This window comes from Tamandua tetradactyla, chromosome 23, assembly GCF_023851605.1.
Source record: "Tamandua tetradactyla isolate mTamTet1 chromosome 23, mTamTet1.pri, whole genome shotgun sequence".
In the NCBI taxonomy this organism is placed as follows: domain Eukaryota; kingdom Metazoa; phylum Chordata; class Mammalia; order Pilosa; family Myrmecophagidae; genus Tamandua; species Tamandua tetradactyla.
The window spans coordinates 17,802,598-17,827,865 of record NC_135349.1 but is presented as its reverse complement, the minus strand read 5'-3'; the positions used below and the strand labels follow the sequence as shown (position 1 = coordinate 17,827,865).

The window sequence follows — 25,268 nt, the reverse complement described above, 5'->3', positions numbered from 1 at the left end:
TTTTATTTCTATGGGTTACTGTATATTTACTATCATCCCAGTCCTTATATGGGTATCTGCCCCCCCCCGCCAGTTGTTTTGGTTAGTCTAAAGATCAGTTTTTTCTAGTATTACAGGGGAATTGGCAGATTATGGCCTGTTATGAGCTAAGAATGGGTTTTACAAATTTTTAAAGGATTATAAAAAAAAAAAGGAGATTATACAACAGAGACTGTCTGGGGGTTACAAGCCTTAAACATTTACTAACTAGCCTTTTACAGAAAAGGTTTGCTGACTCCTGCTTTAGTAGATTCTTCACAGTGTTCATGGGTACAATATTCCATGCATTCTTAATTTTGATAAGAGCTTATCTGTGCTCTTTATACTTGAAAATCTGTTTTGCTGTGGATATATAAATCTAAAATATAAATATAAAATTACTGGCTCAAATTTCTTCCATGTGTATCTTAAATAGATTGCTACATTTTCTTCTGGCAAAAAGTATTGATGTTGAAAAGTCTGATAACCTTAATTTTCTTTCTCCTTACTAATTTTTATCTAGATGCCCACTGAATTTTTTTCCCCCTTTAAAGTCCGGTAATTTTTTATGTTTGTCATTATAAAGTAGATCCTTTCAGCTGTACAGTATGCTTTGTTAATTTAAAAAATATGTATTTTTAAGAATATTTTCTTGATTTTTGGTTTTTTAGTATTCTGTTCCCTAACTTTAATTTTCTTTTTCAAGCACACCTGTTCATATTGGACTTTTTTTTTTTTTTTGGCTATCTTCAGTATTTGTTACTTTGTCTTGAATTTGTTTTATTTATTCATTCTTTAATAAATAATTTTTAGAACAGTTTTAAGGTCACAGAAAGTACAGTCTTCATTTATGTTTTATTTTTTAAATATTTCTTCTGTTTCCAATTATTTTCAAGTATATATTTATTTCTTTGAAGGAATTATTCTAGTTCACATTTAATTTCTTCTGAGAGTATTATCAGTTTTTATTAGCTCTTGTCTTCCTTCTAGGTTAGTCTTCATTTTGGAAATGATTTTTTTCTTTCATTTCTGTTTTTTTCCTGAGTTCTATTACTTCATTTCTGAGTTATTATAATTATGATTTTCTTAATTTCTTTTAGCATGTTTTGAAATAGCAAGTTATAATTTTAATGTGTTTTGTGGCCATGTCTTCCTGGCTGCTTTTATTGTCTCTAGGGATGTTAATTCTCCTTTTTCTCTTTTTCTTACAGTAGCTTTATTTGAACTAAGACTTTTCTTGTAAGAATTTGAGAATCCGAGAGTTTTGCTACGCAAAGGAGGACTCCAAGAGACGTTCTCTCATGCAACATGCAAGGGGTTTATTTTCCACACATGTGTAGGGCTCCCTGAACACGCAGGAACAGAGAGCCCCGAACTTAAGTTTGCAAAAGCTTTTTAAAGGGTAAGATGAGGGGGGTGGGGGTTGAGCATGGGTCACAGGTGCTGTTTTGCAAAAAAGCAGATAAGAACAGTTTTACAATAAGCATTTCTTAACAGTTTTACAACAAGTAACCTTGGCGCCAGGATTGTTTATCTTCAGCCTGATGGGGCCCATAATTCTTTTCTTTATAATTCTTAACTCACACCAAATGCATAGCCGTGAATATAAAATGACACAAATGCTTTTGCTGGATATTTAAGAAGCTAAAATATATGTAAATAGCTAAATTAAGCAGGAAAAATTAGCTACTGTTAAGCTTTATAAAATTCCCTTTTACATTCTGTTGTTCATTTTTATATGAATATCACTTTCTTAAACTCTTAGAAAGAGTAAATGGTTCAGAATATCACTATTAGTTTCACAGAGCTCTCATGTTGTTTTAATAAAGTGTTAAATAATATGGTCATTTGCTTTCTGAGATTTCCTGACTCTATACCTCTTCCTAAATTGTATATGGACCCACTTTCTTTTGTTTCTGCCCTATTTTAACAGCCCAATATTTATTCTACTCCCAGAAATTTCTGCTTGGTATGGTGATTTTTTCTGGAAAAGAGCTCTGGCAGTTGGTTTAAAAAGTTCATGTTTCTCAGCCTTCTCAGGCTCCTTTCAGAACTTACCAAGGGCCCCTTGCACTCATCTGCTTTTGGTTCAGGCATACCCCTCCCAGTTGCAACTGCTGTGATTTTCAGAGTATGGCTGTTGGCTGTTCTGCTGTTTTCCTGTTGTATGTCAGATGCCCTGTGGCTATTGTCGGCATCTCCACCCACTTGTATATTGGGGTTTGTGGGACTTTGTCACCTAACTTTGTTATAAATGTTGTTCATGGACTTTTGGTTCAGTTACCTCATTGCTTTTTTTCACGTGATACTCTGGGGAGATGTTAAAAAAACTAATCTCTGGTTTCTCAGATTCCCTCTGGTTTGCATGAGTTAGATTTTTACTCTGAGTGAATGGTGAATCATTGCAGGATGTTGAGCAGAGTTGTGACATGATCTCACTTGTGTTTTTCTGGCTGATGTGCTGAGAATAGACCACAGGGGTGTAATGGAAAGCAGGGAGATCAATTAAGAAAAATACTGTAGAAATCAGGTGAGAGATGATGTTGGCTTGAATCATGGGGAAATGGAGTTATAGTGGTCAGATTTGGATATATTTTGAAAAGTATAGATAACAAGATTTTCAGGTGGATTGGATGCGGAGTGTGAGAAAAAGAGAGTTGTCAAAGATCATTCCAGTTTTGTTTTGTCTTATCCTGAAAAACTGGAAGAATAGGGTTGCTTTCATCTGAGATGGGAAAGGCTATGGGTATAGCAGATTGTAAGGGTAGGCTTTAGGAGTTTGGTTTGAACCATGTTGATCTTGAATTAGCTATTAGACTTTGAAGTGAAGATTTTCTTTGTGTTTTTTACTGCTATTGCATGGGCTAAATAAAGACATTTATCACAGAAAATTGGAAAATACAGAAAGGTTAAGTAAGAAAATAAAAATCATGCTTAATCTCACCTCTCTTGTTAGTATTTTGGTATGATTCTATGCATATATAGAACTTGCATATATAACACACTTTAACAAAATTGAGTTCCTGTTGTATATACATTTTTAAATCCCTTTTCATAGGACATAGCCTGAGCATTTTCTAATAGTGAAAAACTCTTTGAAAACATGATTTTAATGGTATTTCATTATGTGTTTTACTATACTATAACTAACCATTTGAATTATGTACTCTTTGACTCATTTCTTTTTACATATCCACTCCAGCCCTGATGCTTTAGTCTGGAAGATTTGGTTTCCTATAGCAGTTTCTATATATAATTCAGATCTGTAGTTTGGCAGCCAGCCTAGCTGTAGTGTTTTAGCTGAGACTCAGACTATCCAAGCTTATAATGAGTGTCTTGGAGATTCACCTCAGTCATTCAAGACTTTGGCATTGTCCCCATTACTACAGGAGGGGTGTCTGCCAATGTGGAGGCATGTGCCTGCCATTTCCCTCTCCCTGCAGAGGGAAAGGAGTGTGAACACTTGCTGACTGGGGGAAAATTGCTAATTCATAAATATCTTGCTTGCAGTCCTGTGTCTGGGCTCTGGCTATTGAAACATAACATCTGGTCAAGCACTATGTTTCCAACTCCCACTAAGACCACAGGTTGCTGGAATAACCAGTTCATATCCTAGTACAGTTCAGGCCTGAGGGTTTGTTAACTTCTGGAATGACTGAATGACTGAAATAGTTGGGGAAATCTGATGAGCTCTAGCCTTCAGGCTGTGGTTTAGAAAAGAAAATCAGGCTCTTTGGACCAAGTCCTTTCAACTTTAGTAACCATATTTTTTTAAAGAAGAAGAATTGGCAATCTTTTACTGTAAAGGGCCAGATAGTAAATATTTACAACTTTCTGTGCCATATAGTTTCTGTTGCAACTATTCAACTCTACCATTGAAGAGCAAAAGCAGCTATATATAATACAGAAACAAATGGGCATGGCTGTGTTCCAGTAAAACTTTATTTACAAAAATAGACAGCAGGGTGGTACAACAGTGGTTCAGTGGCAGAATTCTTGCTTACCATGCCGGAGACCTGAGTTCGTTTCCTGGTCTCTGCCCATGTTATTTTGTTGTTCCTAAAGTCTTAAAATTTATTTTTTATTGTGGAATCATATCTATAACAAAATATGCCATTTTAACCATTTTAAGAGTACAGTTCAGTGGCATTGATTTCATTTATAGTGTTATGCTGCCACCCATTATGAAAACAATTTCATCATCCCAAACAGAAACTTTGTACCCATCAGTTACTCCTCATTCCTACTCCCTCAGCCCTTGGCAACTTCTATTTTCTGTCTCTGTAAATTTGCTTATTCTAGAAATTATATATAAGTGGAAGCATACAATATCTGTCCTTTTGTGTCTGGCTTATTTTCCTTAACATTATGTTTTCCACGTTCATCCATGTTGTAACATGAACCAGCATTTCATTCCTATTTATGGCTAAATAATATTCCATTGTGTGTATGTATGTGTATGTACGTGTGTGGGTGTGTATATATATCACACTTTGTTTATCTGTCCATCTGTTGGTGGACACTTGGTTTCCTCCACCTTTTAGCGATTGTGCTATCAACTAACGCTGCTCTGAACATGGGCTTGCAAGTATCTGTATGAGTCCCTACTTTCAATTCTTTGGAGTATATACCTAAAAGTGGCATTGTCATGTCATTTGGTAATTCAGTGTATAACTTTTGCAGAGCTGCCAAACTGTTTTCCACAACAGCTGCCCACACTGTCACCAACCCTTGTTACTTTCCAGTTTTTAATAATAGCCATCCTAGTAGGTATGAAGTGGTATCTCATTGTAGTTTTGATTTGCATTTCCCTAATGACTAATGTTATTGAGCTTCTTTTCATGTACTTATTGGCCAGTTGTATATCTTCTTAGAAGAAATGTCTATATAAGTCCTTTGCCTATTTTTAATTGGGTTTTATCTTTATATTGTTGAGTTATAGGAGCTCTTTGTATATTCTGGATATCAAATCTTTACAAAATACATGATTTGCAGCTATTTTCTCCTGATCTGTAAGTTGTCATTTCACTTTTTTTGTTAGTGTCTATTTTTTTAAAAATATTTTTATTGACAAATCTTTACACATAGATAGCCCATACGTGGTATTCTAGTTTGTAAGCTGCGGGAATGTGAAATACCAAAAATGGAATGGCTTTTTAAAAGAGGAGTTTATTAAGCTGCAAGTTTACAGTTCTGAGGCTGTGAAAATGTCCACATTAAGACAGGACTATAAATATGGTCAATATAAGGCACCTAGGGAAAGATAACTTGGTTCAAGAAGGCTGATGACAATCAGGGTTTCTCTCTCAACTGGGAAGACACATGGTAAGATCTGCTAGCATTCTCTTCAACGGCTTCCTGGAGCTCTGTCTGTTCTGTTAGCTCTGTCAGTTCTGGTGGCTCCCTCCAAAATGGTTCCCTCTTAAAGGGCTCCAGTAAGCAACCCCACCTTGAATGGGTGGAGACACATCTCTATGGAAACTGTCTCATCAAATGTTACCACCCACAACTGGGTGGGTCATATCTCCATGGAAACAATAAAAAGATCCCACCCAGCAATATTGAATGAGGATTAAAGGATATGTCTTCTCTGGGGTGCATAATAGTTTCAAATCAGCACACATGGTGTATAATCAGTGGTTCACAATATCATCACATAGTTGTGTATTCATCACTATGATCATTTTTAGAACATTTGCATTACTCCAGAAAAAGAATGAAAAACAAAAAAGAAAAATCCCATACCCCTAGTGTCTGTTTTTCATAGTATCTATTTTTTTCTTTTGTTGCTTGTGCTTTTGGTATCAAATAAAGGAAACATTACCAAATACGAAGACATGGAAGTTTTCCCATATGCTTTCTTCTAAGAGTTTTATATTTTTTAGCTCTTATGTTTAGGTAATGGATACATTTAATTTTGTATTTGGTATGAGGTAGGGGTCTGATTTCATTCATTTGCATGTGGATATCCAGTTTCTCCAGTACCATTTGTTGAATTCTTTGGACTTGGCAACATTGTCAAAAATTGGCCATAGACCAGACTCTCCAAAACATCAACTAGTTCCATCCCCCTATCCCATATAATCAACAGCTCCTTCCAACATGAAAAAATTAGAATGGGTATAGTGTACATAGCCCTAAAAAGTGGGAGAAAGATCAAAGTTGATGGTGACATTAAACAGAGAAGATAGGGTTTAACAAATGAGTATGAGTGCTAAATCATTATAATGATATTTCTTATAGTCTCCACTACCTTAGAGCACCTAGAAGTAAAAACCTAAAATTGTGGAATTGTAACCTATACAATTATGGGTTATGGAAATCAACTAATTGTTGTGCTGTGCTTTGAAATTTATTGCTTTTTTGTATGTATGTTATTTCTGACAAATTTTTTTAAAAAGTAGTATAGAGAAGTTAGGATTTAGCAAATGAGTATGATCTGTTTGATTCCATTGGCCTATTTGTCATTGTGCCAGTATCACCAAATTTTGATTACTGCAGTTTTGCAATAAATTTTAAAATCTGGAAGTGTGAGCCCTCCACTTTTGTTCTTCTGTTTCAAGATGGTTTTGGCTATTTGCCAACCCTTGTAATTCCATATGAATTTGATGATTGGCTTTTCTATTTCTGAAAAAAAAGCTGTTAGAATTTTGATTGCGATTATGTTGAATTTGTAGATCACTTTGGGTAGTATTGCCTTCCTAACAATGTTGTTTTCCAGTCTATGAGCATGGAATATGCTTCCATTTATTAAATGTTAATGTATTTCAGCAGTGATTTGTGTTTTTCAGTGTACAGATCTTTCATGTCCTTGGTTAAATTTATTCCTAGATAGAGCTACTGCAGATGGAACTATTTTCTTTTTTCTTTTTTAATGTAGAAAAGCAGTTTATTCCATTATAAGCACTTACATAGTTAGTCATGGAGAATAACAGGCCTGCTGGTGAAACAGGTCATGCAAAAGGGAGATGGTATCAAACTAGTGGTCAAGGACAAACTCCAAAAAAAAAGGTCAAACTCTTATGCAGGATTAATTTTAATTAATATTAAAAACAAATATCAGCTATTGAGTCATTCTTCTCAACTTAACTGGACAGTCTACTTATGGTATAACTGTCAGGTAAAAACATACATCTTTACAACTTGGTGGTTTAAAAAAAACATTTCGCAGAAAGGAAAGAAATAATAGGAAACAGCTCAAGAAATACACTAATGAGCAAAAATATATGGGGAAATAGGAACATGTAAAATACAGTTTTGACTTAAATGAAGAAACCGGAGGAGACTATTCTACATAGGAAAATGTGCATCCTCGAAAGTCAGATATGACCATTTTAGGGTAGGAATCTATATGACTTGAATCTCTCCCCTATTTCCTGAATAAACATATCTTGCAGTATTATACTTCATGGGTCAGGTTCCCACCCAGTGTGGCTCTATTCCTTATCCACTCTAACCTTAAGTAAGTCTAAAAACTTGGGAATATAGCATAAGAAGAAAAATGACCACACACATATATTCCCCTTTCTGTGCCTACTTCAGACCTGGGTTTGATTCTAGAAAATTGCTGAAGAAAATTTAAATATAAGTTTGTGGTTTTGCTAAATCAAGTCCCCCAGTTAATATTTAGAAAACACCCAATGTCTGGGCTAACAGCATTGTTGATGGTAAACAACAGAACAATAGCCGAACAAAGTCTGTGTCTCAAAACCAGTGTTCTCAGAGTTGAGAGGAGAAAAGGGGACTTTAAAATCACAAGTGCAGACATATCTAGGTTCCTTGTCCTTCTGGATCCACACTTCCTTCAGGGTCTTCATCATTATAAATGTTCTGTGCCATCTGCCACACTTGCATGATACTGTCTTCTGATACAGAACAAATTACCCAAGGTTCATTGGGGTTCCAGGAGAAATCAGATATCTTAGCAGTGTGATCACCATGAATAAACAACAATTCTGGTGGCCCATATTCTGCATTTTCTGGAGATTGTTGCTCTCCAATTTTGCTTAAATCCCAGCCATTCAGTCGACGATCAGTACCACTCGAAGCCAAAATAGTTTCATTATGAGGTGACCACTGAACCTGGAATATCTCATCCTTATGTGATTCAAAGGAATGCAACTTGAGTTTCAGATTTCTCAGACCCCACAAGGCAACAGTCTTGTCACCTGATCCTGTGGCAAGAATGAACTCACTGTAAGGATTGAAAGAGAGGCAGTTCACTTTAGCAGTGTGAGCATCAACTAAGTGGCTTGGTTTGGAAGTATTGTTTGAACAAATATCCCAAATCATAAGTTTCTGATCATCAGCAACTGATCCAAACAGAGACTCATGAAGCAGATGCCAGGAGACATCATCTTCTACAGCTGTGTGCCCAGTAAAGATGGTCCTACCGTCTACCACTTTTCCTTCCTTTGAAACGGCACTGATGTCCCATAAGCAGCTGGTATGGTCATTTGAGGCACTAAGTAAGTGCCCACTGATATTTGGGTTCCAAGAAAGCCCATAGCCTTCCTTCTGATGTCCACGAAGACACAAGTCTAGGTTGCACTTTCCAGAATGGTCTGGTTTAGAAGGATGTTTCGTGTAGTCAAAAACAAAAACATCACTGGATGGTGTCTTTGTTGCAGTGATGCAAGGGTTCTGGGGCATATAACTGGCCCTGTTCACTTCTCCTTCTTGATTGATCTTGATTTCTATTTCAGTTTTGCCACTAACTGAGCCACACCCTCCAAATTCTCCTTTCTCACTGTCTTAGTGTGATGCATCAAACTGAGCATCATCATTGGGGAACTGCACACTGGCTATTACAAGATGGTTCTGTTTATCTGATGTGTGTGTCCCCAGGACAAGTCGATGAATGCTGAAATGTTTTCCCTCTGGTCTGGTTACATCTGGAAGTCACTGTGCAGTGAGGCTGGCCCACTCCAGAGCATGGGTCATGACCAAATCATAAAGAAAAGCAGTGTTCTTTTTCCATATTTTGTACCCCTCATTGATCACATGTTCTTCCACTGCGTCATCGAAGGCTGCTTCTTTGTCGGTTGTGGGCGACAGGCAAGGGGTGGGGGGGTTGAGCGTTGCGGGAGGGGTGGGGAGGCAGGGAACTGTTTTCTTTTGGATTGTTCATTGCTGGTGTATTACAATCCTTGCTTTTAAAGCGTGTTTTTGAACCTACAGGTCTTTACCTTTTAGTGGCCTTTATCCTCAATTTCTGTTACAGCTTTGCTTAGATCACACAAGCTCAACTTTTGGGTTTGTGTTATTACTCTGCCTTGCTGCCTTAGAAAAAGGCAAACTAACTAGATCTTATGGGAAGAGAGGAAAGGTGAGCCCAGAGCACTGATTTTGGACTAAGAAGCAATCTTCAGAATAGAAGGTTTGTGTGACTCACCAACCAGCCAGTGACCTTTTTGAGGGTTGGATCCGCACAGTATCTTGTTTTTATTTTGTACTCTCCTTATAGTTCAAGAAATGTCTTTATTGAGCCTAATAAGTACAAAGTAAACACCATTGTTCTCTTTTTCTCACCCCCACTCTTCCCAGTCCTGCAGCCTCAATACATCCTTAACTCCTCTCACCTGAGGCTATGTATTATTCTTCCTTCAACACACCAGGCTCTCCCATACCTGAAGAGGTTGCTTGAGACCACATATTCATAGACCCTACATGCCCTTAATTTACGCTTGTAGATCAGGAGTGTCAAACTTTATCTGTAAAGGTCTAAATAGTACAAATTTTAGGTTTTGCATGCCATATGGTCTTTATCTCAACCATTTAACTCTCCCATTGTAGCATGAGAGTAGCCATAGACAACATGTAAATGAATGAACATTTGTGTTCATAAATTTTATTTATGGACGTTGAAATTTGAATTTCACATAATGTTCACATGTCATGAAATATTCTTCTTTTCATTTTTTCCCAACCATTTACAATTATAAAAACCATTTTTAGGTCAAAATCTGGAAAAACTGATGCTCCTTTGTATCTACCTTGTTAACAGACGAGTAGAATATATGGAATAAAAATAAATAATAGGGGGAACAAATTTTAAAATAAATTTAGTTTGAAATGCTAGTGATCAATGAAGGAGAGGGCTAAGGGGTATGGTATGTATAATCTTGTTTTTTTTCTGTTTTCGTTTTATTTCTTTTTCTGTTGTCTTATTTCTTTTTCTGAATTGATGCAAATGTTCTAAGAAATGATGAATATGCAACTAAGTGATGATATTGTGAATTACTGATTATATATGTAGAACGGAATGATCACATATTAATGTTTTAGTTCATCTGTTAATTTTTTTAATTAATAAATTAATTAATTAAAAAAAGACATACATCAAAAAAAAATCTGGACAAAAAACAGGTAATGGGGGGCAGTGCAATGGTGGCTTATTGGCAGAATTCTCGCCTGCCATGCCAGAGACCCAGATTCGATTCTTGGAGCCTGCCCACACCAAAAAAAAAAGAAAAAAAAGAAAAATAGGTAATGGGTCTGGACTTGACTCTTGGCCCATAAATTGCCAACCCTTGCCATGAATGCTCATTAACTTGCCTTAACTCATGTCCTCCCCCATGAACAGAAATGCCTAGTTTTGTCATCTACATTTTCATATTATGGGTTTTTACCTCTTTCACTGCACTTATGATGCTGCATATAATTATGTGTACATGTTTGTCTCTCTTAACTGAACTCTGAGATTCTTGAGAGTAGGACCAGGCCTAGTCTTTCATCCTCAGTATCTAATATGACCTGACACAGAGTGGATATTTTAAAATGTTTGTTTAATTTGAATTTTATGCTTGATAAATATAAAATGCCATTTCTTTTGATCTTAAAGAAAAACGCTTCATTGATATGCAGTAGGCTTTTTCCTATTCTTCCCCTCTAAAGTCAGTAGTAACTGCATATGCTGCTAGTGGCTCTTGTGACTCAGTGATTGTATAACAGACTCTTTCTGAATACTTTCAGTTTAGAATTCTCTCTCTTTCAGACAAAGGATGTGTTCTAATTAGTAAGCTGCCAGAGTGCAATATACCAGAAATGAAATGGCTTTTAAAAATGGGAACTTACTATGGTGCGAGTTTATGGTTCTAAGGCCATGAAAATGTCCCAATTAGGGCAAGGCTATGAAAATATCCAATCTAAGGCATCCAGGGAAAGATACTTTGGTTCAAGAAGGCCAGGGTTTCTCTCTCAACTGGCAAGGCACATGGCGAACATGGCGACATCTGCTAGGTTTCTCTCCAGGCTTGTTTCATGAAGCTTCCTCCAGGGGCATTTTCCTTCTTTCATTTCCAAATATCTCTGGCTGTTTGAGCTCTAAAACTTTTTTCAAAATGGTTCCCCCTTAAAGGGCTCCAGTAAGCAAACTCCACTTTGAGTGGGTGGGGATACATCTCCATGGAAACCGTCTAATCAAAAGTTACCACCCACATTTGGGTGAGTTACATCTCCATGGGAGCAATCAAAAAGCTCCCGCCCAGCAATATTGAATGGAGAGTAAAGGACATTGGCTTTTCTGGGGTACACAACAGATTCAAACCAGCACCAGGATGGTTGGACATTATCTTCCAAGTCATGTATTCACTCATATTAAGTAGTGACTTTTTTTTAATTCAATTTTATTGAGCTATATTCACACACCATATAATCCATTCAAATTATTTAATCATTGGCTTACAGTTTCGCACATAGTTGCACATTTATCACCATGGTAAATTTAGAACATTTTCATTACTCAAAAAAATAATAAAAATAAAAAACCCCAAAACATCCCATACCCCTTATCCCTACCCCCATTACTGAACCCTAAAATTGGTGTGGTACATGTTACTGTTGATGAAAAAATATTAAGATATTACTGTTAACTATAGTCCATAGTTTACAATAGGTACATTTCCCCCATATACCTCTCTAATAATAACTCCTTGTAATAGTGTCATACATTTGTTCTAGTTCATGAAAGAACTCTTAATATCTGTATTGTTAGTCACCTCACCATGCCTCACAAAATTCACTATATATTATACATTCTCTTTTAACTTCTAGCTTTCCTTCTGGGGACATACATGACTTTAAACTTCCAACCACATTCACAAACAGTTCAGTACTGTTAATTATATTCACAATAATATGCTAACCATCACTTGTATCCTTTTCCACATGTTTAAGTTCAACGTAGCTAGAAACTCTACACATATTAAGCAACCACTCCCCATTCTCTAGCCTCATTTTGTATCCTGATAATCTGTATTCTAGATTTTATGTCTATCATTTTACATATTATAATTAGCTTATGCAGTATTTGTCCTTTTGTATCTGACTTATTTCACTCAACACATAATGTCCTCAAGGTTCATCTCTATTGTTTCGTGCTTTAAGACTCAATTCCATCTTACTGCTGAATAATATTGCATTGTATGTATTCACGACATTTTGTTTATCCGTTCATTGCTTGATGGATACTTGGGTTGTTTCCATCTTTTGACAGTTTGAATGATGTTGCTATGAACATTGGTGTGCAAGTGTCTGTTCGTACTTTCAGATCTTCTGGATACATATTGAATAGCAGGATTGCTAGGTCATAAGGCAAGTCTACTTAAGTTTTTGAGGAACCTCTACTTAAGTTTGTGAGGAACCACCAAACTACCCTCCACAGCAGCTATAGCATTTTACATTACCATTAGCAGTGAACAAGGGTTTCTATTTCTCCATCCTCTCCAACACTTATACTTTACTGTTTGTTTAAAAGTGGCCATTCTAGTAGATATGAAATGATATCTCATTATAGTTTTGATTTTACATTTCCTTAATAGCTAGTGAAGATGAGCATCTTTTCATCTGCATTTTAGCCATTTGTATTTCCTCTTTGGACAAACATCTGTTCATGTCTTTTGCCCATTTTTTAATTGGGTTGTTGGTTTTTTTATTGTTAAATTGTAGGATTTCTTTATATATTCTGGATATCGAGCCCTTATCAAATACATGGTTTCCAAATATTTCCTCCCATTGAATCAGCTGCCATTTTACCCTTTTGACAAAATCCTTTGAAGCAGAAAAGTATTCCAGTGTGAGGAAGACCCGTTTATCTATTTTTTCTTTCATTGCTTATGCTGTTGGTGTAAGGTCTAAGAAACTACCACCTATCACTAGATCTTGAAGATGTTCCTCCACATTGTCTTCTATGAGTTTTATGATATTGTCTCTTATATTTAGGTCTTTGATCCATTTCGAGTTAATTTTTACATAGGGTGTGAGATAGGGTTCCCTTTTCATTCTTTTGGGTATATATATCTGATTCTCCCAACGCTATTTATTGAAAAGACTGTTCTGTCCCAGTTGAATGTATTTGGGAGACTTGTCAAAAATCAATTGAGAGTGCATTGGTGGTTCAATGGTAGAATACTCACTTGCCATGTGGGAGACCTGGGTTAGATTCCTGGCCCATGCACTACCACCACCACCACCACCACCACCAAAACAATCAGTGGACCATAGGTCTGAAGGTCTATTTCTGAACTCTCAATTCCACTTCATTGATTCATATGTCTGTTTTTATGCCAGTATCATGCTGTTTTGATCTCTATGGCTTTATAATATGTCTTAAAGTCAGGAAGCATGAGTCCTCCCACTTCATTCTTCTTTTTCAAGATGTTTTTTACTATTTGGAGCCCCTTACCCTTCCAAATAAATTTGATGATTGGCTTTTCTATTTCTACAAAGTAAGTTGTTGAAATTTTTATTAGTATTGCATTGACTCTGTAGATCAGTTTGGGTAGAATTTACATCTTAACAACATTTAACCCTTCCAGTCCATGAACATGGACTGTCTTTCCATTTATTTAGGTCTTTGGTTTCTTTTAGCATGTTTTATAGTTTTCTCTGTGTGGGTCCTTTACTCCTTGATTACATTTATTCCTTGATATTTGATTCTTTTAGGTGTTATTGTAAATGGATTTTTTCTTGATTACCTCCTCAGATAGTTCATACTGGTGGATCAAAATGCCACTGATTTTTGTGTGTTACTTGTTAAACTGATTTATTCTTGTAGCTTTGTCATAGTTTTTTCAGGACTTTCTAAATATGGTATGATGTCGTCTGCAAATAGTGAAAGGCTTACTTCTTCCTTTTGGATTTGGATGCCTTTCATTTCTTTTTCTTGCCTAATTGCTTCAGCTAGAACTTCTACCACAGGGCTGAAATACAGTGGTGACTGTGGGCACCCTTGTCTTCTCAGTCTTAAAGGAAAAGCTTTCAGTATCTCACCTTTGAGTACAATATTAGCTATGGATTTTTCATATTTGCCCTTTTTAAAATTGAATCAGTTTCTTTCAATTGCTACCTTTCGAAGTGTTAATTTCAAGAAAGAAGGCTGGATTTTGTCAAGTGCCTTTTCTGCATCAATAGAGTTTATTACATTTCATTATTGATTTTTTTGTGTGTTGAACCACCCTTGCACTGTATTTGTTAGAGATACAGGTCTGTAGTTTTCTTGTAGTGTCTTTATCAAGCTTTGATATTGAGATAATGTTGGCTCCATAGAATGAATTAGGTAATGTTCCCTCCTATTCAATTTTTTGGAAATATTTGAACAGAAGTGATGTAAATTATTTTCAGAATGTTTGGTAAAATTCCCTCGTGAAGCCATCAGGTCTTTGGATTTTGTTGTTGTTGTTGGAATCAGGTCCTGGGATTTTTTGTTGTTGTTGCAAGATTTTTGATGATTGTTTCAGTCTCTAACTGTGATTGGTTTTTGAGGTCTTCTGTTTCTTCTAGAGCCATAAGTCGTTCGTGTGTTTCTAGGAAATTATTCATTTCATCTAAATTGTCTAGTTTATTGGCATGAGTTGCTTGTAGTATCCTCTTATGGTCTTCTTTATTTCTTTGGGATCGAGGGTAATGACCTTCCTTTCATTTCTGATTTTAGCTATTTGATCTTCTCTCTTTTTGGCTTTGTCCGTATGGCTAAGGTTTCATCAATTTTACTGGTACTCTCAAAGAACCAACTTTTGGGTTTATTGTCTCTATTGTTTTTGTTTTTGTTTTTTTCTCCATTTCATTTATTCCACTCTGAGTTTTGCTCTTTCCTTCTCTTTGCTTTGGGATTAGTTTGTTCTTTCTCTAGTTTCTCCAGTCAGTTAAGGCTTTGGTTTTACCTATTTCTTCTCTTTCGATATATTCATTTAGGGCTATAAATTTCCCACTCAGCACTACCTTTGCTGCCTCCCATATGTTTTGATTTGTTGTGTTCTCATTTTTCTTTGTCTCAAGATGTTTACTGATTTATCTTGCAATTTCTTCTTTGGCCCACTGATTGTTTAGGAGCATGTTGTTTAACCTCCATATATTTATTAAATTTCTAGTTCTCTGGTTGTTATTTATTTCCAGTCTCATTTCATTATGATCCAAGAAAGTGTTTTGTATAATTTCAGTCTTTTTAAATTTGTTAAGGTCTGTTTTGTGCCCCAGCATGTAGTCTGTGCTGGAGAATGTTCCATGAGCATTTGAGAATGTATATCCTGATGTTTTATCTGTATATGCCTGATACATCTAGTTCATTTATTTATCATGTTATTTAAGCTCTCTTTTTCCTTACTGAACCTGTGCTTAGATTTTCTACCTATTGAAAAGAGTGGTATATTGAAGTCTCCCACTTGTATAGTCCAGTTGTCTCTTATTCCCTTCAGTTTTCTAATGTTTGCCTCATGTGGGGAACCTTGATTAGGTGCATAAATATTTATGATTGTTATTTATTCTTGAGTGTCTTTCTTTGTCTCTTATAACAGCTCTGTATTTTAAGTTTTTTTGTCTAATATTAGTATAGCTAACCCTTTTTGTTGTTGTTGTTACTGCTTTGTAGAATATCTTTTTCCATCCTTTCACTTTTAACCTATTTGTATCCTTGGGTCTAAAATGATCTCTTGTAAACAGCATATAAATGGATCATGTATATATATATATATATATATATATATATATATATATATATTTGTCCATTCTGTCAATCTGTTTCCTTTGATTGGGGAGTTTAATCCATTAACATTCAATGCTATTACTCTGAAGGGAATACTTCAACCATTTTATCCTTTGTGTTTTATTGTCAGATCAAGTTGTCTCTCTCTTTATCCTTTTAGTTACCCTCTGTAATAATTTTCATTTGTATGCTTTCCTCCAATCCTCTACTACTGTCTTTTCTTTCTGGCCAGCAGAACTTTCTTTAGTATTTCTTATAGGGCAGGTCTCTTGTTTATGGACTCTTTCAAACTCTTCCTCATTTTTTCAAACTGCTGTATTTGTACACTTTATTTTTTGGCATTCCAAACAAAACTTTATCATTGTAAAGCCTGTGTTTGAACCGTAAGTTACATAAACCAATTTAAAATTGGTTCAAGCAAGCAATGATCAAATCTACAGATATGGATATCAGTGTTTCTTAAATTATAAATAGTAAACACTAACTTAATACCATTTGATTAGCTATCAAAACTATATACATTCTTAAAATATCAAGTAGAAAGTTATTAGAAACATCAACTTTGCAATAGCAATGACCTATGTTACTGAACATTTTCAAGTATTTTGTTTTAAGAAAATAAATAGGTGCAAATGTTTTTACAAATAACATGAAACTCATTTTTGTTATGGTATTATAACATTAAAATCCATTTTATGTAATATTACTGTGGCTACTTGTGCTTTCTTTTGGTTTCAGTTTACTAGAGTATCTATTTCCATCTTTTCACTTTTAATCTGTTTGTGTCTTTGGGCCTAAGATAAATCTTTTGTGAGCAGCATATAGGTAGATCATATTATTTAACCCATTCTGTCACTCTGTATCTTTTAATTAGTGAGTTTAGACCATTAACATTTAAATTTACTTCTGTAAAAACAATTCTTGGGTCCAGCATCTTGTCCTATAACCACAAATACAGATATCAGAGTTTCTTAAATTCTAAATATCAAATGCTAACTTAAATACTTTGATTAGCTTTCAAAACTGTGAACATTCTCAAAATATAAGTAGAAAGTTATTACAAATATCAACCTTGCTATAGTAAAGACCTAAGTTACTGAAAAATTTCAAATTTTTTATTTTAGGAAAATGTAAATATTTTTATAATTAATATATGCAAATCTTATCCATCAAAAATGGATATCTATGTTTGCTTATCCATAGTCATATTAAATAAAATATAATTGTTGCAAAGCCTGTGTTTGGACCATAAGTTTTATAAACCAATTTAAAATTAAGGAATACCAGGAAGAAAATTTAGAGACACAGATATGAGTCTTTCTTGAATTCTAAATATTAACCCCCAACTTAATTTCCATTTGATTAGTTATCAAAACTGTATACATTCTCAAAATACCAAGTAGAAAGTTATTAAAAGCATCAACTTTGCTATAGTAATGACCTATGTTATTGAACATTTTCAAGTTTTTTATTTCAAGAAAATATAAAGATACAAATGTTTTTACAATTAACATATGATAATCTTATCTCTTATAATGTCATGACATTTAAAATCTATTTTATCTGATATTACTATAGGATACTTGAGCTTTCTTTTAGTTAGAACTTACATAGAACATCTACTTCTGTCCCTTCACTTTCAATCTGTTTGTATCCTTAGGTCTAAGATAAGTCTCTTGTGGGCAATATATAGAAAGAATATATTATTTAATCTGTTCTGTCAATCTGTGTCTGTTAATTAGTAGGTTTAGTCCTTTAAGATTCAAAATTATTACTGTAAAAGTAATTCTTAGGTCTAGCATCTTACCCTATGTCTATAAATACAGGTATCAAAGTTTCTTAAATTCTATATATTAAACACTGACTTAAATACTATTTGATAAAATATGGAGCTATTAAACTTTACCACCAGGAAAACCCCAATACTGTCTCAACATTAAGGACTCCCAAGTCAATAGGCCAAGCCCTTAATCTTGAAACTTGCTCTTGTGAAGCTTGTTTATGTACCAGAGAAGCTTAGCCTACCTATAGTTATGCCTTAGAGTTACATCCAGAGGACCTCTTTTGTTGCTCAGATGCTCCCTCTCTGCAAGTGACATATTTACCTTCCCCCCTATATGGGATATGACTTCCAGGTTGAGCCTGGTCCTGGCATCATGTGATTGGCCGCCTGGCCAAAAGGGAGAAAAGAATTGTAACATGTAAGGTATCAGTGGCTGAGAGGGTTCAAATAGAGTTGAGAGACTATGCTGAAGACTGTTCTTGAATGCAAGCTTCAGCTAGATATTGCTATTTACCATAGTTTGCCAAACCTTAACCAAAACCATTCCTGCCAACCCTAAAGAACACCTACGGCTTCCTCTGAGAGTCTACAAATGTTCCATGCCATATGACTACTTTCCAGAAACCTACAGCCTCCTATTGGATTCCCAGGCCAGCTAAGTCCTGAAACCCAGAGGGTCTAGCCTCTTGAAAACATCCATCCCCCATCCCATATTATTGACAGCCTTCCCAACATGAAAATGTTAGAATGGGCATAGCCTGAATACCCCTAAAGACTGGAAGAAACATCAGAGGAGAAGGTGGAGTTATAACAGAGAAGATAGGATTTAATAAATGAGTATGACTGCTGAATCATTATATTGATATTTCTTTTAGTCTCCAGTGTTCTGGAGCAACTAGAAGAAAAACCTAAAATTGTAGAATGGTAACCCTTACAAACTCTAAAATCTGTTGTATGACTATTTGTTGTGGTGTGTTTTGAAATGTATTGCTTTTTTGTATATATGTTATTTTTCACAATAAAAAATATATACAAGGAAAAAAATAAATACCATTTGATTTGCTTTCAAAACTGTAAACATTCTCAAAAAGTTGTTACAAATATCAATCTTACTTGAAATGTTACTAAACATTTTCAAGTTTTGGATTTCAGGAAAATATAACATACAAATGTTTTTACAATTAATATATGAAAATCTCAACCTCCAAAAATGGGTATCTATTTTTTGCTTATCCATAGGCATATTAAATAATGCATAACCATTATTAAGAATGTATCTGTACAGTAAGTTTCATAAATCAATTTAAACTTAAGGTAAATTAGGAAAAAATCTAGATATCAGAAATTCTTGAATTCTACATATTAAACCCTAACTTAAATATCATTTGATTAGCTATCAAAACTGTATACATTTTCAAAAAATCAAGTAGAAAGTTATTAAAAGCATCAGCTTTGCTGTAGTAACAACCTTTGTTACCGAATGTTTTCAAGTTTTTTATTTCAGGAAAATATAAAGATACAAAAGTTTTTTACAATTAACATATGAAAATCTTATCTCATATATCATAACATTTAAAATCTATTTTATTTGATATTAATATAGTTATTTGTGCTTTCTTTTAGTTACAGCTTTCATAGAACATCTATTTCCATCTTTTCATTTCAATGTGTTTGTGTCCTTGGGTCGAAGATAAATCTCTTATGAGCAGCATGTAGATAGATCATATTATTTAATCCATTCTGTCAATCCGTGTCTTTTAATTAGTGAGTTTAGTCCATTAACATTTAAATTTACTTCTGTAAAAGCAATTCTTGGGTCTAGCATCTTATCCTGTAGTTTTACTTATCAGATCTATATATTCTTTTCCCTCTCTTACTTTTTATCCTTTAAGTTACCCTTACTAATACCCTTCAATTCCGTACCCTCCCACAGCTCTCCCTCTCTAATCTTTTTTCAGTAAACAGAGCTCCCTTTAATATTTCTTGTAGGGCAGGTCTCTTGTTGGCAAATCCTTGCAACCGTTGTTTATCAGTGAAGATTTTAATCTCTTCCTCCCTCAAGCTTGCAGGACAGTTTAGCAAGTAAAGAATTCTTGGCTGGAAGTCTTTCTCATTAAGAATCTTAAATATATCATACCACTGCTTTCTCATCTCCATAGTGCCTATTGAATAGTTCAAGCTAGTGTTACATAATTTCCCTTGTATGTAATAAATCCCTTTTCCCTTGCTGCTTTCATGACGTTTTGCATCTCTTCAAGATTTGACATTCTGTTAGGTAGATGTCTTGGAGTAAGCCTGTTTGGACTTATTCTATTTGAGATTCATTGGTTCTATTTGGTTTGGATGTTTATGTCTTTTATAAGGGCTGAGAAGTTTTCCCTCATTATATCTTCAGCTAGCCTTCCTTTCCCTTTATTCTTCTTTTCTCCTTCTGAGACTCCAGTAATTCTTATATTTGTATGCTTCATGTTGTCTTTCATTTCCCTGAAATCAAATTGCATTTTTTCCATCTTTCTTGTCATTTGTTTTTTTAAACATTCAAGTTCATTATCCTGTCTTCTAATTTACTTATTCTCTTTTCTGTCTCATGAAATCTAATACTGTGAGTCTCTAATATGTTTTTAATTTGGTCTGCAGTATCGTTCATCTCTGTGATATCTTACATTTTTCTGTTTATTCTTTCAAATTCTTTATGCTCCTCTACTAACCTCTTGATATCTTTCATTTCATTATGAGCAATCTGAACTAGTTCTAGATTCTGAGCCTGCGTGGAAAATTTAACTTGGTCATTTGGTTGGACCATATCTGCCTCTTCTTTATGCTTCCCTGTTTCTTCAGAATATCCTTCATTTCTTCCTGAGTAATCCTAAGCAGTTATTTCAAATTCTGTGTCTCCTCAGGTGATCTAACATGGTAATTTGGCTGGGCCATGTCTGCCTGGACCTTCACTTGCTTTATATTTCTCTGTTATGGACAGGGCATTTTAATGTCTTAGTAAGGTTAATTTGCTAAATTATTTTTGTCTCACATCCAAGACCTGGAATCAGGACCCCAGCCAGGGCTGCTGACCCTGGCGTGTGCCAAAATCTGCCAACACCAGATCTAAGGGATGAAAGACATGCACCCCAGTGGAGACTCCTCCTGTGTGGCTGATAGATCTAGTGACCCCCAAACTCCTCCCCCAAGGATGACACTGGGCCACAGGACTGGGCATTTCAGTTTCAGACACCTGTGGTCTTTGGGCCTCTGTGGTGGAAGGGAAGCAGCACTAAGGCCCAGACAGGTCTTTTTTGCCAGTTGAATATCAGGCTGACACACTCCACATCTCCCCCTCCTGACCAGGGAAGGGCCTCCCCAGTCATCACCAAACAAAGAAACAAGCAAAAACAGCCCAGGTACCCACAGCAAAGTGTCACAAGAGCAGGGACCAAGCACTCTATCCTGACCAAATGGAGTGTGTACACAGGAAAAGCCTATCTACTATCTTCCAAGTTCACTATGGGCACTCCTAGGTATGAAGCCAAAGGGAACATCATCCCAGGCCAGCTGTACAGTAGGCAGAGTCATGACCAAGCACATTCACCCTGATCTCTTTGTCCCAATTTCTTGGTGCTTTGCCCAGGGCCCCTATTCAGGGCAGAAAACCCTTCATAATCCTGCCACTTCGTATCTGCCATCCTAGTTACTTTTCTATTGTGTCTCTGGTTGTTGCTCCAAGACGGGGCGATGCTGGCCTCCTCTACTCCACCATCTTACTGGAAGTCTTCTCTCTCCCTCATTTTTGAAGGACAGCTGTGTTGAATAGAGAATTATTGGCTGGCAATTTTTCTCTTTCAGTATCTTAAATATATCATACCACTTCCTTCTTGCTTCCATAGTTTCTGATGAGAAATCAGCACTTAGTCTTATTTGCTTCCCTTGTATGTGGTGAATTGCTTTTCTCTTGCTATTTTCAGAATTCTCTTGATTAGTATATGTCTTGGAGTGGCTCTAATCTCATTTATTCTGTCTGTAGTATTTTGAGCTTCTTTGATTTGCATATTTATGTCTTTTATAAAGGTTGGGAAATTTTCAGCTATCTTTCCTCACATATTCTTCCTGGCCCTTTTCCCTTCTTTTCTCCTTCTGGGCACCTCTGTTGTGTATATTTGTGTGCTTCATGTTGTCAGTCATTTCCCTGAGACTTTGCTCAACTTTTTCCATTTTTTTCTTCATTTGTTCTTTTGTCTTTTCAAATTTGGTTGTTCCTTACTTCTTCCTCTTTGTATTAATTAGGGTTCTCTAGAGAAACAGAATCAACAGGAAATATCCATAAATATAAAATTTATAAAAGCGCCTCATACAACTGTGGGAATATAGGGTCCAAAATTCTTAGGGCAGGCTGTCAAGCTGACGGCTCCAATGGAGGGTCTAGATGAACTCAGCTGGAGAGGCTCACCAGCTGAAGCAAAAAGAGAAGAGAGACTGTCTCTTCTGAATCCTCCATAAAAGTCTTCCATTGATTAAATTAAACTCACTCATTGCAGAAGACACTCCCCTTGGCTGATTACAAATGAAATCAGCTGTGGATGCAGCCAACATGATCATGATTTAGTTCTATGAAATGTCCTCATAGCAATAGATAGGCCAGCACTTGTTCAACCAGACAAACAGGTACCACCACCTGGCCAAGTTCACACATGAACCTGACCATGACACTCTTCAAATCTGCTGTTGTGTGCCTCTGATATATTTTAATTTTGTCAACAGTGTCTTTCATTTCCATAAGGTCTGCTATTTTTCCATGTATTCTTTCAAATTCTTCTTTATGCTCACCTAGTGTCTTCTTAATATTCTTTATTCTTTATCTGTCTTATTGAAATTTTTTTAGAAATTTTCTTCCTGTGTTTTAGTATGTCTTGTGATTTTTTGCTGGTATTTGATCCTCTAATTATCTTGATGAGGCAGTTCTGAAAATCTCTTTTTCTCTCTTGTTTAGGAATTAGTTGTTGCCTGGGTTTGTATCAGGACACTGCCCTGACAGTTGGATCATCAATATTCCCCCCCCTCAAAAAGGTCAGGTGCCCTTGACAGGGTTATAGGCCAGCTCTATGGGCCTGGGATGGAGTCTGGAGAGGTTCCAAAAAGTCCTGATTTACTGCCCCCTTTCACTTTCCACATACCCAGCAGATGATGCTCTTCATGTGTTTATTTCTCCTCAGAAGCTATTTCAATTGTGGATCCAGCAATGTCTGACTGGGTAGGGCTGAAACTGCACAGATCCTGCTTTGCCGACCAGCACTGGGCTGTGTCCCTCTCTGTATATGGGTGGATGACTGCCACAGTCACCTCAGTCCACAGCCTTCCTGTACGCAAGGATTGGGCCACCTGCTGCTGCTTCCCTCAAGGTTGGGAGAAGGGCACCAGAAGCCCTGGCTGGAATTATAGTCTTTGCCCATGTTTTCTTAGTATCTTTATCCTGCACTCACCTGGGCATTGAAATGTTCTCCTCTGTCCCCAGACAGTTGATTTTGACAGTTTCTGCCTTGCTGTTTGCTTTTTGGACAGAAATAAGTTCAGCCATTCCCTCCCTAATCCTCCATTTTGGAATCTTCTCCTTGGTACCCTTTTGTAATCAGCACTACTCCAAGTCTTGTGTTCTGCTGTATGTCTGTGTCTAGAAGTATGTGGGAATCTATCTCTCTGATGTGAGAGATTTTCTAGTCTGTATCCCTGGTAGGAGGTAGGAGGGGTCCTAGCCACTGCCTCTGGGCACTTCCTAAGTTGCATGGGACCAAGTGAGGGGGAAGGAAGAGTTCTGGCTGGTAGGAAGTTTCCTACCTGGTGTTTTTCTTCCTTTGATTCAGCATTTGTGGGATCCTTCTCCAGTCTTTACCTTCTTCCAGAGTTCTGTGCAAATGAGATTTGTCCTTTTCTCACTGAATCTCTGGAGAGAGGTTTTCAGTAGATGTCTTGTATTGCCATGTTGATGGCATCTTGTGCCTTTCATTTTTCTTATGAATCAGTGCTATTATAAATATTAAAAATAATAGCTGTTGTTCAGTGCACACAGACTATATTCTAGTATCTTTCTAAGCTTTCTATATACTATATAGTTATTAACTCATTTAAATTTCACATCATCCGGTGAAGTAGATGCTAATACTATCCTCATTTTACAGTTGAGAACATTGAAATGTAGAGAGATTAAGGTTTTGTCCTAAATCATATATAGTGGCAGCGCCATGATTTATCCAGGCCTCAAATTCTAGAACCCATGCTTTTAAAAGTTTCACTCTACTCCCTCCAAGCAGAGCTTATTGGTTAAAAGTAAGATAAGAAATGGTAGGGATGCCCATAGTCAACTACAATTTTTTGAGCCCTTTGGTAATTTTTTGATTATTACTTTATCTCTTTTTGTGTATTGCCTATACGTCAAACAAAACAAAGCAATGACACCAGAAACTCACTTGCTTTTCTCCCATATTGCCCATTATAATGAATGATGAATCTGGAATTCATCATAGACTCTTTTCCCCCATATTGAATCAGCCACTAAATCTTATCAATTAAAAAATATCTTTGGAATTTGTCATCTTTCTGTCTCAATCTCATTTGCTCTAGTTGAGGCCCTAATCATTTCTCAATTCTTTTAATATATAGTTGAACATCTTTACTAGTTTTCCAATCCTAGTTGTCCCATCCTTCAATCTACTCTTGCCATTGTTATCAACACTGAATACTGATAATGACAGTCTGATAATTGGTCCTGTGATTGAAATCCTTCAGTCATTCAGCATCATTTTCAAGATAAAGCCACCCTCCCAGTTATGATATCCAAGACCTTATTGTGATCCCAATGCTTAATACAAGTGTATTTCAGAAGTCAGAATTTTTTGGATTTTAGAAAGGTAATATGGTGCACATAATATATGTTATATGACATCCTCCACTAATTCTGGATTACCACTCTGTAATCAAACATATTAATATTTCTGCAACCAAGAGTATAACTTTATTCCAGTTGGCACGAAGACTTTAAATAGATTGTAGTCAGTTCAGGTCAGGTTTCGCTGCCAAGTGAGTTACTGGAAAATGTTAAATTTAGGAGCTTTTTGTATTTTACAGTTTGGGATGAGAGATTGTGAATATCCCACTGGTATGTTAGAGTTGGCATGCATGGCACTAGAGAACTCATTTTGTACATCTCCTCCTAACTCTGCCATCAGTGCTGTCATGTTGATAGCATGAAATCAGCCATGTATGAGTTTACACCATGGATATCAGCAAATGCAAGAAATTATGGTCTTTTTTCCCTAGAGAACCAGTTGTAAAAAACATCATCAGCACAGCACTATTACCAGCATACCACTATCTATTATATATGTGTTATACATTTGTGTGTTTTTTTTGTCATGGTAAACAGTCTTTTCAGTGTAAAGCCAAAGGCCAACATTTTCAGGGAAGCATAGAATGTAAAAATTAAATGAAAGTGATCAAGAGGAAGAC

The 25,268-nt window shown here is 35.9% G+C and overlaps 1 protein-coding gene and 1 pseudogene across 4 annotated transcripts in view; one reads left to right on the top strand and one right to left on the bottom strand.

Moving 5' to 3' along the window:
• The window catches only part of TPST1 (tyrosylprotein sulfotransferase 1), a 185,289-nt gene that overhangs the window by 78,559 nt on the left and 81,462 nt on the right, over nucleotides 1–25,268 (top strand). The window lies entirely within an intron of this gene.
• On the bottom strand, nucleotides 7,756–9,054 carry LOC143667157 (histone-binding protein RBBP4 pseudogene; annotated as a pseudogene).